The sequence below is a fragment of the Belonocnema kinseyi genome, chromosome 3 (genome assembly GCF_010883055.1).
Source record: "Belonocnema kinseyi isolate 2016_QV_RU_SX_M_011 chromosome 3, B_treatae_v1, whole genome shotgun sequence".
In the NCBI taxonomy this organism is placed as follows: domain Eukaryota; kingdom Metazoa; phylum Arthropoda; class Insecta; order Hymenoptera; family Cynipidae; genus Belonocnema; species Belonocnema kinseyi.
The window spans coordinates 10,080,240-10,090,944 of record NC_046659.1 but is presented as its reverse complement, the minus strand read 5'-3'; the positions used below and the strand labels follow the sequence as shown (position 1 = coordinate 10,090,944).

At 33.6% G+C, this 10,705-nt stretch overlaps 1 protein-coding gene across 2 annotated transcripts in view; it reads right to left on the bottom strand.

Annotated features, from left to right (window-relative positions):
• LOC117170229 (protein AF-10-like) overlaps positions 1-10,705 on the bottom strand; it is a 688,368-nt gene that overhangs the window by 676,197 nt on the left and 1,466 nt on the right. The gene's annotated exons all lie outside the window — the stretch shown is intronic.

The window sequence follows — 10,705 nt, the reverse complement described above, 5'->3', positions numbered from 1 at the left end:
AAATTTTAGGTCTCGAAATTAGAGGATTTTTGATGATTTTTTTAATGTTTGGGGGATGATCCTAAAGTGATAGGGGGATGAAACTGTTTTGGGCTTTTTTGGTCATTAAATGGAACCATCTGAAAGAATAAAATTTTAGGTCACAAAATTAGGGAATTTTTAATGATTTTTTTAGTGCTTAAGGGGATGATTTTGGCGGTGATCCTAAAGTTTTAGGGGAATGAAAGTGTTTTTGACTCCAATAAAGATTAAATGGAAACATTTGAAACAATAAAATTTTAGGTCTGGAAGTTAGGGGAATTTTAATGATTTTTTTAGTGCTTAAGGGGTGATTTTGGGGGTGATCATAGAGTCCTAGGGGGATCAAACTGTTTTGGGGTTTTTTTTTTTGGACATTAAATGGAACCATCTAAAAGAATAAAATTTTCGGTCTCAAAATAAGGGGATTTTTAATATTTTTTTTAGTGCTTAGGGGATAATTTTGGCGGTGATCCTAAAGTGTTAGGGGAATGAAACTGTTTTTGACTCCAATATAGATTAAATGGAACCATTTGAAACAATAAAATTTTAGGTCTCAAAATTAGGGGTTTTTTAATTATTTTTTTAGTGCTTAGGGGGTGATCCTAGAGTGCTTGGAGGATGAAACTGTTTTGGGCTTTTTTGGTCATTAAATGGAACCATTTGAAAGAATAAAATTTTAGGTCTCAAAATTAGGGGATTTCTAATGATTTTTTTAGTGCTTAGGGGGTGATTTTGGGGGTGATCCTAGAATGCTGGTGGATTTAACTGTTTGGGGCTTTTTTGGACATTAAATGGAACCATCTAAAAGAATAAAATTTTAGGTCTCGAAATTAGAGGATTTTTGATGATTTTTTTTAATGTTTGGGGGATGATCCTAAAGTGATAGGGGGATGAAACTGTTTTGGGCTTTTTTGGTCATTAAATGGAACCATTTAAGAGAATAAAATTTTAGGTATTTCCTTGCCGCTTTTTCATTGACCCGGACCTTTATTTATATTATTTTTATACGAAATAGTTAAATTTTCAACCAAAGCAATAAATTGTCAAACAAAAATTGACTTTCAAAATAAAGAAGATAAATTTTGAACCAAACACGGAGCAGTTATTTAATTAACTAATTAGTTAATTACTTAACAATGAATTTTCAAAGAAAAAAGATGTTAATTGGAAACAGGAAACGGTTTTCATCCAAGTAGTTGCATTTTTAGTAAAAAAAAATTATATTTCTACAAAAGATGAAATTTGTAAACCAAGAAGACAAATTTTTCCCAAAAAGGTTAATTTTTCACAAAAAAAGGATGATTTTGTCACAAAATACATGGATGTTTTGCAAAATTGTTATATTTTGAACCAAAAAATGAATTTTTGCTAAATAATAATAATTTTCTACTAAACAAGACAATTTTTTTACTAAAATATATATAAATAATTTACAACAAAAATGTTAAATTTTCAACCAAAAAGATAAATTTTTCATCAAGATGATTAATATTTTACCACAAAAGATTTTCCAGTTTTGCTGGAAGTTACATTTTTAGCTGAAAATTAATTGTGTTGAAAACTCGTGTTTTTTGTTTTGTTTAAAATTTACGTTTCTACGTGTGAATGTAAGTATTCTAGTTTTGGTATGTAAATTTATTTATCTTTTAACTTCAAATTTAATTCTTCTATTTTTTGTTTGAAATGTTGAGTTTGGCTATTTTTTAACAAATAGGATCCATTTTTTTACAGAAGTAAGAATATCTTTCCGAAGATTTTTTTTATGCTGCTTTAAAAATTTTCAATATTAATTATGCAAACAATTTCAACAAAAAAATTCAGAGTTTGTCTATTTTTAAACTAATAGGCTCCTTTTGTTTATAGAACCAAAAAGAATGCATTTCCAATCGGGTTTACCTACGTTATTTTGCAAATTTACAATAATTATTTATTATTTTAACAATTTTCATAGAGATATTCAGTTTGGCTGTTTCTAAACGAATAGCCTCAATTTTGTACGAAGTCATCTAAGAATATCTTTTCGAGGAATGTTTTCTATGTTGCTTTGTAAATTTATAAAAATTATTCATTATTTAAACAAAACTTTTGCTCGGGCGAACCCGGTAATACATCATGGCCACGGACTAAGTCAAGTCACTGATAAGATTAGGATGCTATAAGTAAATCCAGTACGATGCTTGAAAGCTCCTGCACTGATATAACTATACAATTACGAGCGGCCGTGACTACAGTCACCTCTGGATGCTTTCTCAGAGCTACCATTGAAAGCTAAATCTACCATTTAAACTATTATTATTATTATTATTTAAATTATTATTTTTACTTTTGATCTCCAGATCATACTCATGTTACAAAAAATATAATTTTGGAAGGTTGCATTTCCGAAACTATACAAGATCTTTTTTTCTTAGTTTTACCAGAAGTTTAATACAATTTGCTTTTTGGTAAGGCGAATTCCGAATGCAACAAAAGGACCGCATTACAGTTATTTTCAGAAAAGTTGTATCTTCTGGCTAATTCGAGGGGCACACGGGCCCCTCAGACATTTAAAATAATAAGTAAATATCTCTTAAAAACCCCGAAAAGAAAACGTCAATTTGAAAAAAAAAAAACGTTTTTGTGGAATAATTCGTTAAAATTCATTTAATTTACATTTAATTGAAGGTAATGTTGTCTATTAAAACGATTTTTCGCCAGTTTTATGTAATTTTCGCGTCGAAATGGTCATTTCACCAGCTGCAATAGTAGGAAGGAGAAGTTATGTTTTCGTGGCAGATAAGAAAGAAAATCATAAAAGAAATTTAGAGTTTCCTTATTTTTAATTCATTATCTTTTTCAGATTATTCAGATTATCATTTTTCAAGCAAAATACTCAATTTTTGTGTTTGATCATGATAAGAAAAGAATTCTTCTTTGCATAAAGGTACGTCGCATTCTTGAAACGCACCTTTTTTCTTAGAATTTCTTTGAGCCGCGTTGTTCGTACATTTCTTGCCAGACATGTCCGATTGTCTCAACAATGCTTTTATTTAGAATAGCTGTAAAGCTCTTATACAGTGTGTTTAGACAAGTGATTGGCCTGTAATTTTGCGGGTTAGTTAAGTTGCCCATCTTTGGCAGGAGTACTGTGCGCCCTTCCACCAACCAGTACGAAATAGGCTGTTCCGACTTTGGATATAAGGTTAAATTTCGGGCCAGATGCTGGTGGTTTGCAGGAAACTTTTTTTATCAAAAGGTCTTGATACCATCTGGCCTCGGAGCGGAATAGTTCTGCATGCCTCTTAATACTTTTTTCATCTCCTCGGTAGTGATAGGAGGACATTCTTCCACATGTGTTATGAGGGCAATGTACAGCTTATTGAAGCTATTTATGTTCTTTGAGTCTTCTTTTAGTTGATGCTGAACTTCGTAGATTCCTCTCCAAAATACTTCGACCTCCTCTGGTCTGGGCGGATCGTCGACAGTGACTGGAAGTTCTTAGAAGAGTCTAGATGGGTTTGAGAAAAACTGTTGGTTTTCTCTGACCCACCTTTCTCTTCGCTCTTGACTTAAGTCGAGAGCGAAGAGAAAGATAGCGTCAGATAGTAACAGTATTCTGTCAACAATATGCTGCCTAATGGTCTGTGGTTTTTTCTGAGTTGAATCATTTGTCTTTGGGACTTAGGATCAGCTATCGGTTTTTCTTTACGGTTTGCATTTTCCAAAGATCTCGCTGCATTATACACAACACAATTGATAGTCCAACGGTCGCATTCTTGAGAGAAACATAGATGGTTAGCATCAGTGTCACCTCTCTTTCCTGTTTCCGGCTAATCCTAGCTGTGGTTGAGTAGGTGCTCGGCTTATACAGGGTGGGCCAATTTACTCGAGGCACCCGAATTTAGACAAAAGTTGTTCAGGACAAAGGGTCCATTTATCTGTGCAATTAGTTTTGACCTGGAACTTGATTTTTAAGGTCACTTTAAGGTCAAAGTGGTTTTTTTATATGTGAGCCCCTATTTTTGACACCGGATTCAAAAAGAGCGGGACATTTTACGTCTATTTTAAAATTTGTTTTTCATGACCTTCAGAAGGTCATTTGACGGTTACATGCTAAACAAACTGTGGTTGCGATATTCGATTGCGTTCTCTGATAGACTAATCGTAGATAGTAAGCACATTTCAGCATTTGATTTAAAAATGATCTTTGCAAGATCAAAACAACAAGGACAATAATTAAAGTATCAAGGCTAAAATTCAAATATTCACTCATTTACAGTAGGTTGTCAAAGACAAAGTTTTCCGCAAAAAAACTCTGACCTTCAAATAACCTTGAAAAATGAGATCGTGGTCAATATTTTCAAGATCGTTATCACATTGGAGTTGAATATTCCTGATAAAGGTACATTAACTACGACTATTATATCAGAAAACGCAATCGAATATCTCAACCACAAATTTTCAACATTTAAACAATCAAAATTTTGATTTTTTTTCGAAAGCTCGAAATAATTCAATACAATATTGTTTAAATATCCCCCAAAAAAAGAAAATTTTGAGTTATCTAGAAAACGCTGAGAAATCAGCGAAAACTGACAACATTTTCAGGGTTTCCAAGAGGGGAATCGCTTTCGACAAAAATGTTAAGGTTTTTACATAGGGGTGTTGTATTCGACTTACATAAACTAAACCAATAAAAACATTTTGTTTGAAGTAAAAACACATTGAGTGATCATGAAAAGGCATTGTTGCCCGACCCATTGTCGAGAGACCTTCGCGTTCGATTGTTTTGAACCGCCCTCACTAAAACTGGTTTTGGCCCAGTATCCCAGTTACCGTTTAAGACACCTCACCCAGGTGCCGTACAGCTTTCGGCACGGTTGTTATGCCTCCGCTTGAGGCTTTTCCTTCGGAAAAATCACTGGAGAATTGCCCTGACTTGCTATAAATTATTGTTACCATATTCAGCAGAAACCCTTGGTATAGGCACCCTCAATCCCCAAACCTGAGGACGAGTCTCGTGGCGTTATTATAGGCCTTCGGATTCTATTCCAATGCAACCAAAACGGAAGTTTGATATGTGTATGTGAACAACCACCGCAGGGTGCCATTGAGAGCAAGTGCCAATTAAAAATGACACCGGCTCCCGGTAGCACAATAAAAATCGAAAATTCATTTTTTTAAATCAGTTGAAGTTTTAGTTTTTGAGTTATAAAGTATTTCGGTTGGATCAATCAGAAGCGCGGTATAAACAGACTAGCGTATGTAAGCGGGAGTCCGACGCAGAGTCAGCCGAGGTGGGTATAGAGACGAGACAACAGCGGTCACTGCAATACGTTGGACTCCTGCAAACATACGCATAACCTAAAAACTGAAACTTCAACTTATTTCTGGAAAATGAATTTTTGATTTATTAATTAATTTTGAGGATTTTTTTTTAAATTGCAGGGTTATTTTTAAAAAGTGGTTAGCAGTTGATGTTTCATAGTATCGTCCATCGCTAGCCACTACTTTCTTCCACCTTTTGGCAGCATACGGACACCAAGTTGGAAAAAAGACTCGCCTTTTAAAGCTATCCACGGTGCGGTAGGACTTCCCATTTCAGCATTTTCAAGTATGTTTTGACAGGGTTTTAAACGTGGGACCGAACGTTGTCATACAGAATAATAACTTGATCGTGCCTCTGCTCGAATGGCGACCCTTTTTCCTTGAATGCTCGGCTGAATCGCATTTGTTGCGCTGTGAATATCGTTTCTTGTATTCCTATGTATTTTGTGAAAATATTACAATAATATATTTTTTATTAAATATAATGTATAATAATATATAATGTATAATTTCAACCAAATTTTTCCTACCGCAGATTAACCGTTATTATAAGAGCGGTCGAGGAAGATTTATAGTGTATTTTAAAAAACTCTGAAATGGACTATATTTATGAAAATAAATGAAGCCCAAATTAAAAAAAAAAAAAAACATCTTCATATGTCAATTGGTTTCCGAAATATACGAACTTGTTTTAATTTGAACGCCTGATTTGAATTCTGGCGCAAGCGAACGAACGGCAGTAGCAGTTTTCCCCACTCCGCCGCCACAAAACACATCGATCCTTCTCCCATAATCAGTCACCATAATCAACAACAGAATAATAATGCAATGCCTTGGAAATTTAAAAACAAACAGGCAGCTCTCATTCTGTATTTTATGTAAATTTCAGCTCGGTAGATTAAAAGTTGCAGTAGAACTTTTAAACGGAAAAAATTACCCCCTCCCCCTAAATCACGACAATTTTTGTTGTTGAAAATGTGTAAAAAAAAAATAGCACTAATCAAATGAATTTTTTCCCAATTCCATAAAGTGAAAATTGGTAAAGTTATTCCTTTTGTTTATGACAAAAACATGTACCCTCTTTTTGTACCCATTTTTGTACGGTTTAATAATGAAACATCGTTTTTCCGCTAAGTGGACTTGATACTACAACTCTCGGAGAGGGGAATAGCCCCCTTTTTGTTAAGATAATTTCGGCCAAATGTGTAGAAATTCCGTCCAAAGGTAGTATATTTTTTAATAACATATGAGTTGTTATGAAAACTAATTATTCTTTAATGTACGACACGTCACTTTGTATATATTTGTAAGGCCTACAATTTTCAATTACACTTTTTTTCTGAAGGGCATATAGCTAGTTACGACTAGCAAAAAACCTGTTTTTGCTATCTTTAACCATTGTTTACACACACAGTGCTTTCGAAACCGTGGTCCTAAACATAGGCTTTTGTTCTACATTCTAGCACTTAACTCCCCAAAAAACCAGGGCGCCTGGACTACTTCTATACAGAGCTGTATCCATTGCAGATAAAGATAACATACAAAAGGGATTACAAAACGTTAGACAAACCCTAATACAGAACGATTACACAAACAAATTGATAAACTAATTAAAAAAATACACTAAAAAAACAAGTCAACACAACCTACGAAAAAGAGAAAGAAAAACTACCACCATCCTACCCTACATCCAAGGTGTCACCGAACAAATAAGAAAAATTCTCAACAAACACAACATCCTAACCATATTTAAACCACCTGAGAAAATAGGACAACTAACAAATAACCCTAAAGACAAAAACGCAACCCTCAGGACCCGGGAGTATATAAAATCCCTTGCTCTTGTGACAAAGTCTATATTGGAGAAACCGGGAGAACGGTGAGCCAACGTATAAAGGAATATAAGAGAAAAGTCAGGCTAAAACATTGCACGCAATAAGCACTAGCTGAGCATTATATCGAATCGGAACATGCCATTTTATATGTGATGACTTACGTGTGACAGACTGGCAGACTTCTTAATACTAGGATAGAAGGGCACAAAGACTTACGTTTGTGACGCTGTTATAAGAGTTTTCTTACCAGACATACAATAGTATATTGCGCGAAAAGGGGCGAAAGGCGACAATTGCAGGAGGGTGAAGTTAGCTGCCCAAGAGAAGCGAGGGCAGATATTACACGAGTGAAATTGTTGCCTCCGCCCCGACTTGCGCATACACTTTTTCATAAAAAATGTATCGAAAATTTGACTTGAGACGCCTGAAACTTCTTTTATTCTCATCAAAGTTGTTATTCTTTGTAAATACGTAGACAGTGACAGATATAGGTTAGAATGACACGATTCTCGAAACGAGGTTCGAGAAGAGGGAGATTGGCTGTAGACAACTGCAGATAAAGTAGGATGTATATACTTTCGATACCGGTTACGGCGTAAAGTTACTTTCGCAGTTTCCTGTTTCTACTTTCTAGTCTAGGGTTGAAAACACAACTTTCGACCCGCTACGGGGGCATCGAAAGTCAAATTTTCGATATGTGTTATGAAAAACAATATATTTTACATGTGCGTGTAAAGTGGCTTATTTCATGCTTGTTTAGCGTTCCAAAAGTGCCATATTACCCGTGGTTTCTATTACCGCACGCCAGTAATCATTATTTCACGCCTTTTAACGCCTTTTTACAAGCAAAGAAAAACTAACAATTTGCGTAATTTTATAAAATTTTTCAGAATTTAATGAAATAAAAAACGAAACAAATTTATTTATTTAGATTATTTCTATAATATCCATATATTTGTCCTCATAAAATAAAATAGTTTGAGCAACAAGTGTGGGAAGTTGGAAATTTAAATTTTTCACCGTGAAATTAATGAGAGAAAGAGAGAATTTATGAAAATGCTTTACATTGAAAAAAGAAAATAATTTATCTACTATTTAAAGACTGAATTGGACAGGTTGAACAAGAGTTATTCTAGTATGATTAATTATATTTAGCACTGAGTTTTCATAAATCTTTATTTTCTTCTACTAGCTGTGTTTGTGATGTGCTTACAATGGATTTTTCAGGCATGTTTATAACCAGTTTGCCTTTTGACCTTCACTGGATGTTTCAGGTATGTTTTTGATGGGTATTTCGAACCTCACTTGATTCTCAAGTGTCAGGAAGAGAGCATCGTTGTTTTGTTGCTGTTCCTGCCTGCTCGGGTATTTTTTATTTTTTCTGTTTTTTTATTTATTTGTTTGCCTTAATAAGGGTGCTGTATGAGTGCCGAAACGTTGGTGATTGTTTATTACCAATGGATTTTTATTGTGTCTTGATAGTAATAATAATAAAACAGACGAAAGAAATTAAAAAGAGAAAGAAGGGTAGTTGGTTGGTTGCCTTCTCATTTTTCTTTCCTCTTTTATTTTTATCCAGAAAGGAAATTTTCTTTATTTTATTTTTTAGGAACAAATTGTTATCTTTTTTCTAATTTCAATAGCAACATTTTATGGTCGTTTTCCAAATTCGGTCGTTGAATTCTCAAAAATTACATTGAACTTTTTAAAATTTGAGTTATACATACAAGAGTAGATATGCATTTACCGTTCAGAAAATAAAACAGCGGTTAAAATATACTTTTGAGTTTAGGTTGGGTATAAACAACTATTAAAGACAGAAGCACCATCAAAACAGTACACTAAATGAAAATATTATTTTCAAAGTTCGATGTAAATGCAGAGAACGAAGGCCAGAAGCGCACATAAGTCTCAGCACAGACTGTTAATTGTTGCAAAAAGGCCTACTGAGAGCCTATTGCAATAAAAAATGGCATAGAACCATTAGTTGATTTGTTGAAAAATCAAGTAAGTAAGTTAAAAACTACCCTACCGTCGCTTTCTCTAAGTTTGCGTGTAAATACTGCAAAGTGACGCGGTGCAATTAAGCAAAAAAGGTAAGAAGCTGGGGCCTAAATTAGCTAAATCTCCGGGCACTTGTACTAATAGTAGCTTAATCCAGACATCGAGTAATAAAAAAATGTCCCTTGCTTCATTCGGGTGAAAGTCCGCACGATTTTTATGTACGAGAATATAAATTCGTTTCATTATTAGGCTCGTTTCCAGATAAAAATATTAACGAATAAAATGAGGGCAGTTTTAACAAGACTTTATAACCAAAAACCAGATTTTTGGATTTAAAATAAGTTGAACGGCGCAAAATTAAGTGAAACATGAAATTCATTCTTATTTTTACTTTAGCGACTTTAAAATACAAATTTTTTTTAGCAATTTTCAAAACGTCTTTGTAACTCACCTAAAATAACGTTTCAGTGCATTAAAAATGTATTCAAATGATAATTAGCTTATTATCAATTAAAACTTATTTACTACGCGACAGACGGTGAGATGAGAATTATTTGTGATTCTCCCGGAGTTAAAGCGATTTCCTAGGATTCGGAAAAATTTGGTATGCTCTGGCTGGATCATGAGAAATTTCTCTGGACTTGTTTTGAGTGAGGATTGACTTTTCACTCATTTTCAGACAGTGAATAGCGCCTCGTTACTATAACATTTCTTGTTAATATTTCATTCAAATTTCTTCTAGATTGGTAACGCTGTCGTGGCTACAAATAGGTTCTGCGATTCGACAAAGGAAACAAAGAATTATTTGATAAAGAGAAAAAGAGAGCACGAGAAAGAGATGTCCGATCAATTTCAGACATCGGAGTCCCACTGCAGTATTTTTAATCTCAAACTGGCAAGTGTTCACGTGAGAATAGTGAAGACTGTGTTTCTCGAGGACAGTTAATTTAATATTTACGAACGTAAGTGGTTTTCCGTTAAATAACTTCTTCGTACAACTGTTTATGAAGCTGCGTCGCATGTATTATATGCGACTACGCAGCGGTGCGTGCTATCCCACTTCAAGTGTTTATGTGCCGTGTATTAGAAAAAATAGCCAATTTTTTTCATTTTTTTCTCAACGTAGAAATTCGCGATTTTTCCCAGTTTAAAAAATATATATACTGCTGTTGCGAAAAGTGTTATTTTTTCACGTATCAGCAATCATAATAAGTAGGATGAGACAAATTTAATGCCTCATAAAGGAAAATGCAAAGATTTTATTATATATTTTTTAAAAGAACATGAAATTATCGAAACAAGTTCAGTTAACATCTATTTGCTAGCTGAACACAACATATTTATACGTAAAGTATTTTAATAACATAACATTTTATATTGTTTTAATCTTATATTTATTTTTAGGAAAATAACTTATGATTATTAGGGAGAGCCATATAAAAATAAAATCACAGATTGTTACAACTTTAACGAACTTAGAAGATTATAGATTCAGGTAACTTTTTTTTTAATTTTTCAAGTTTTTTAAATCAAATTTT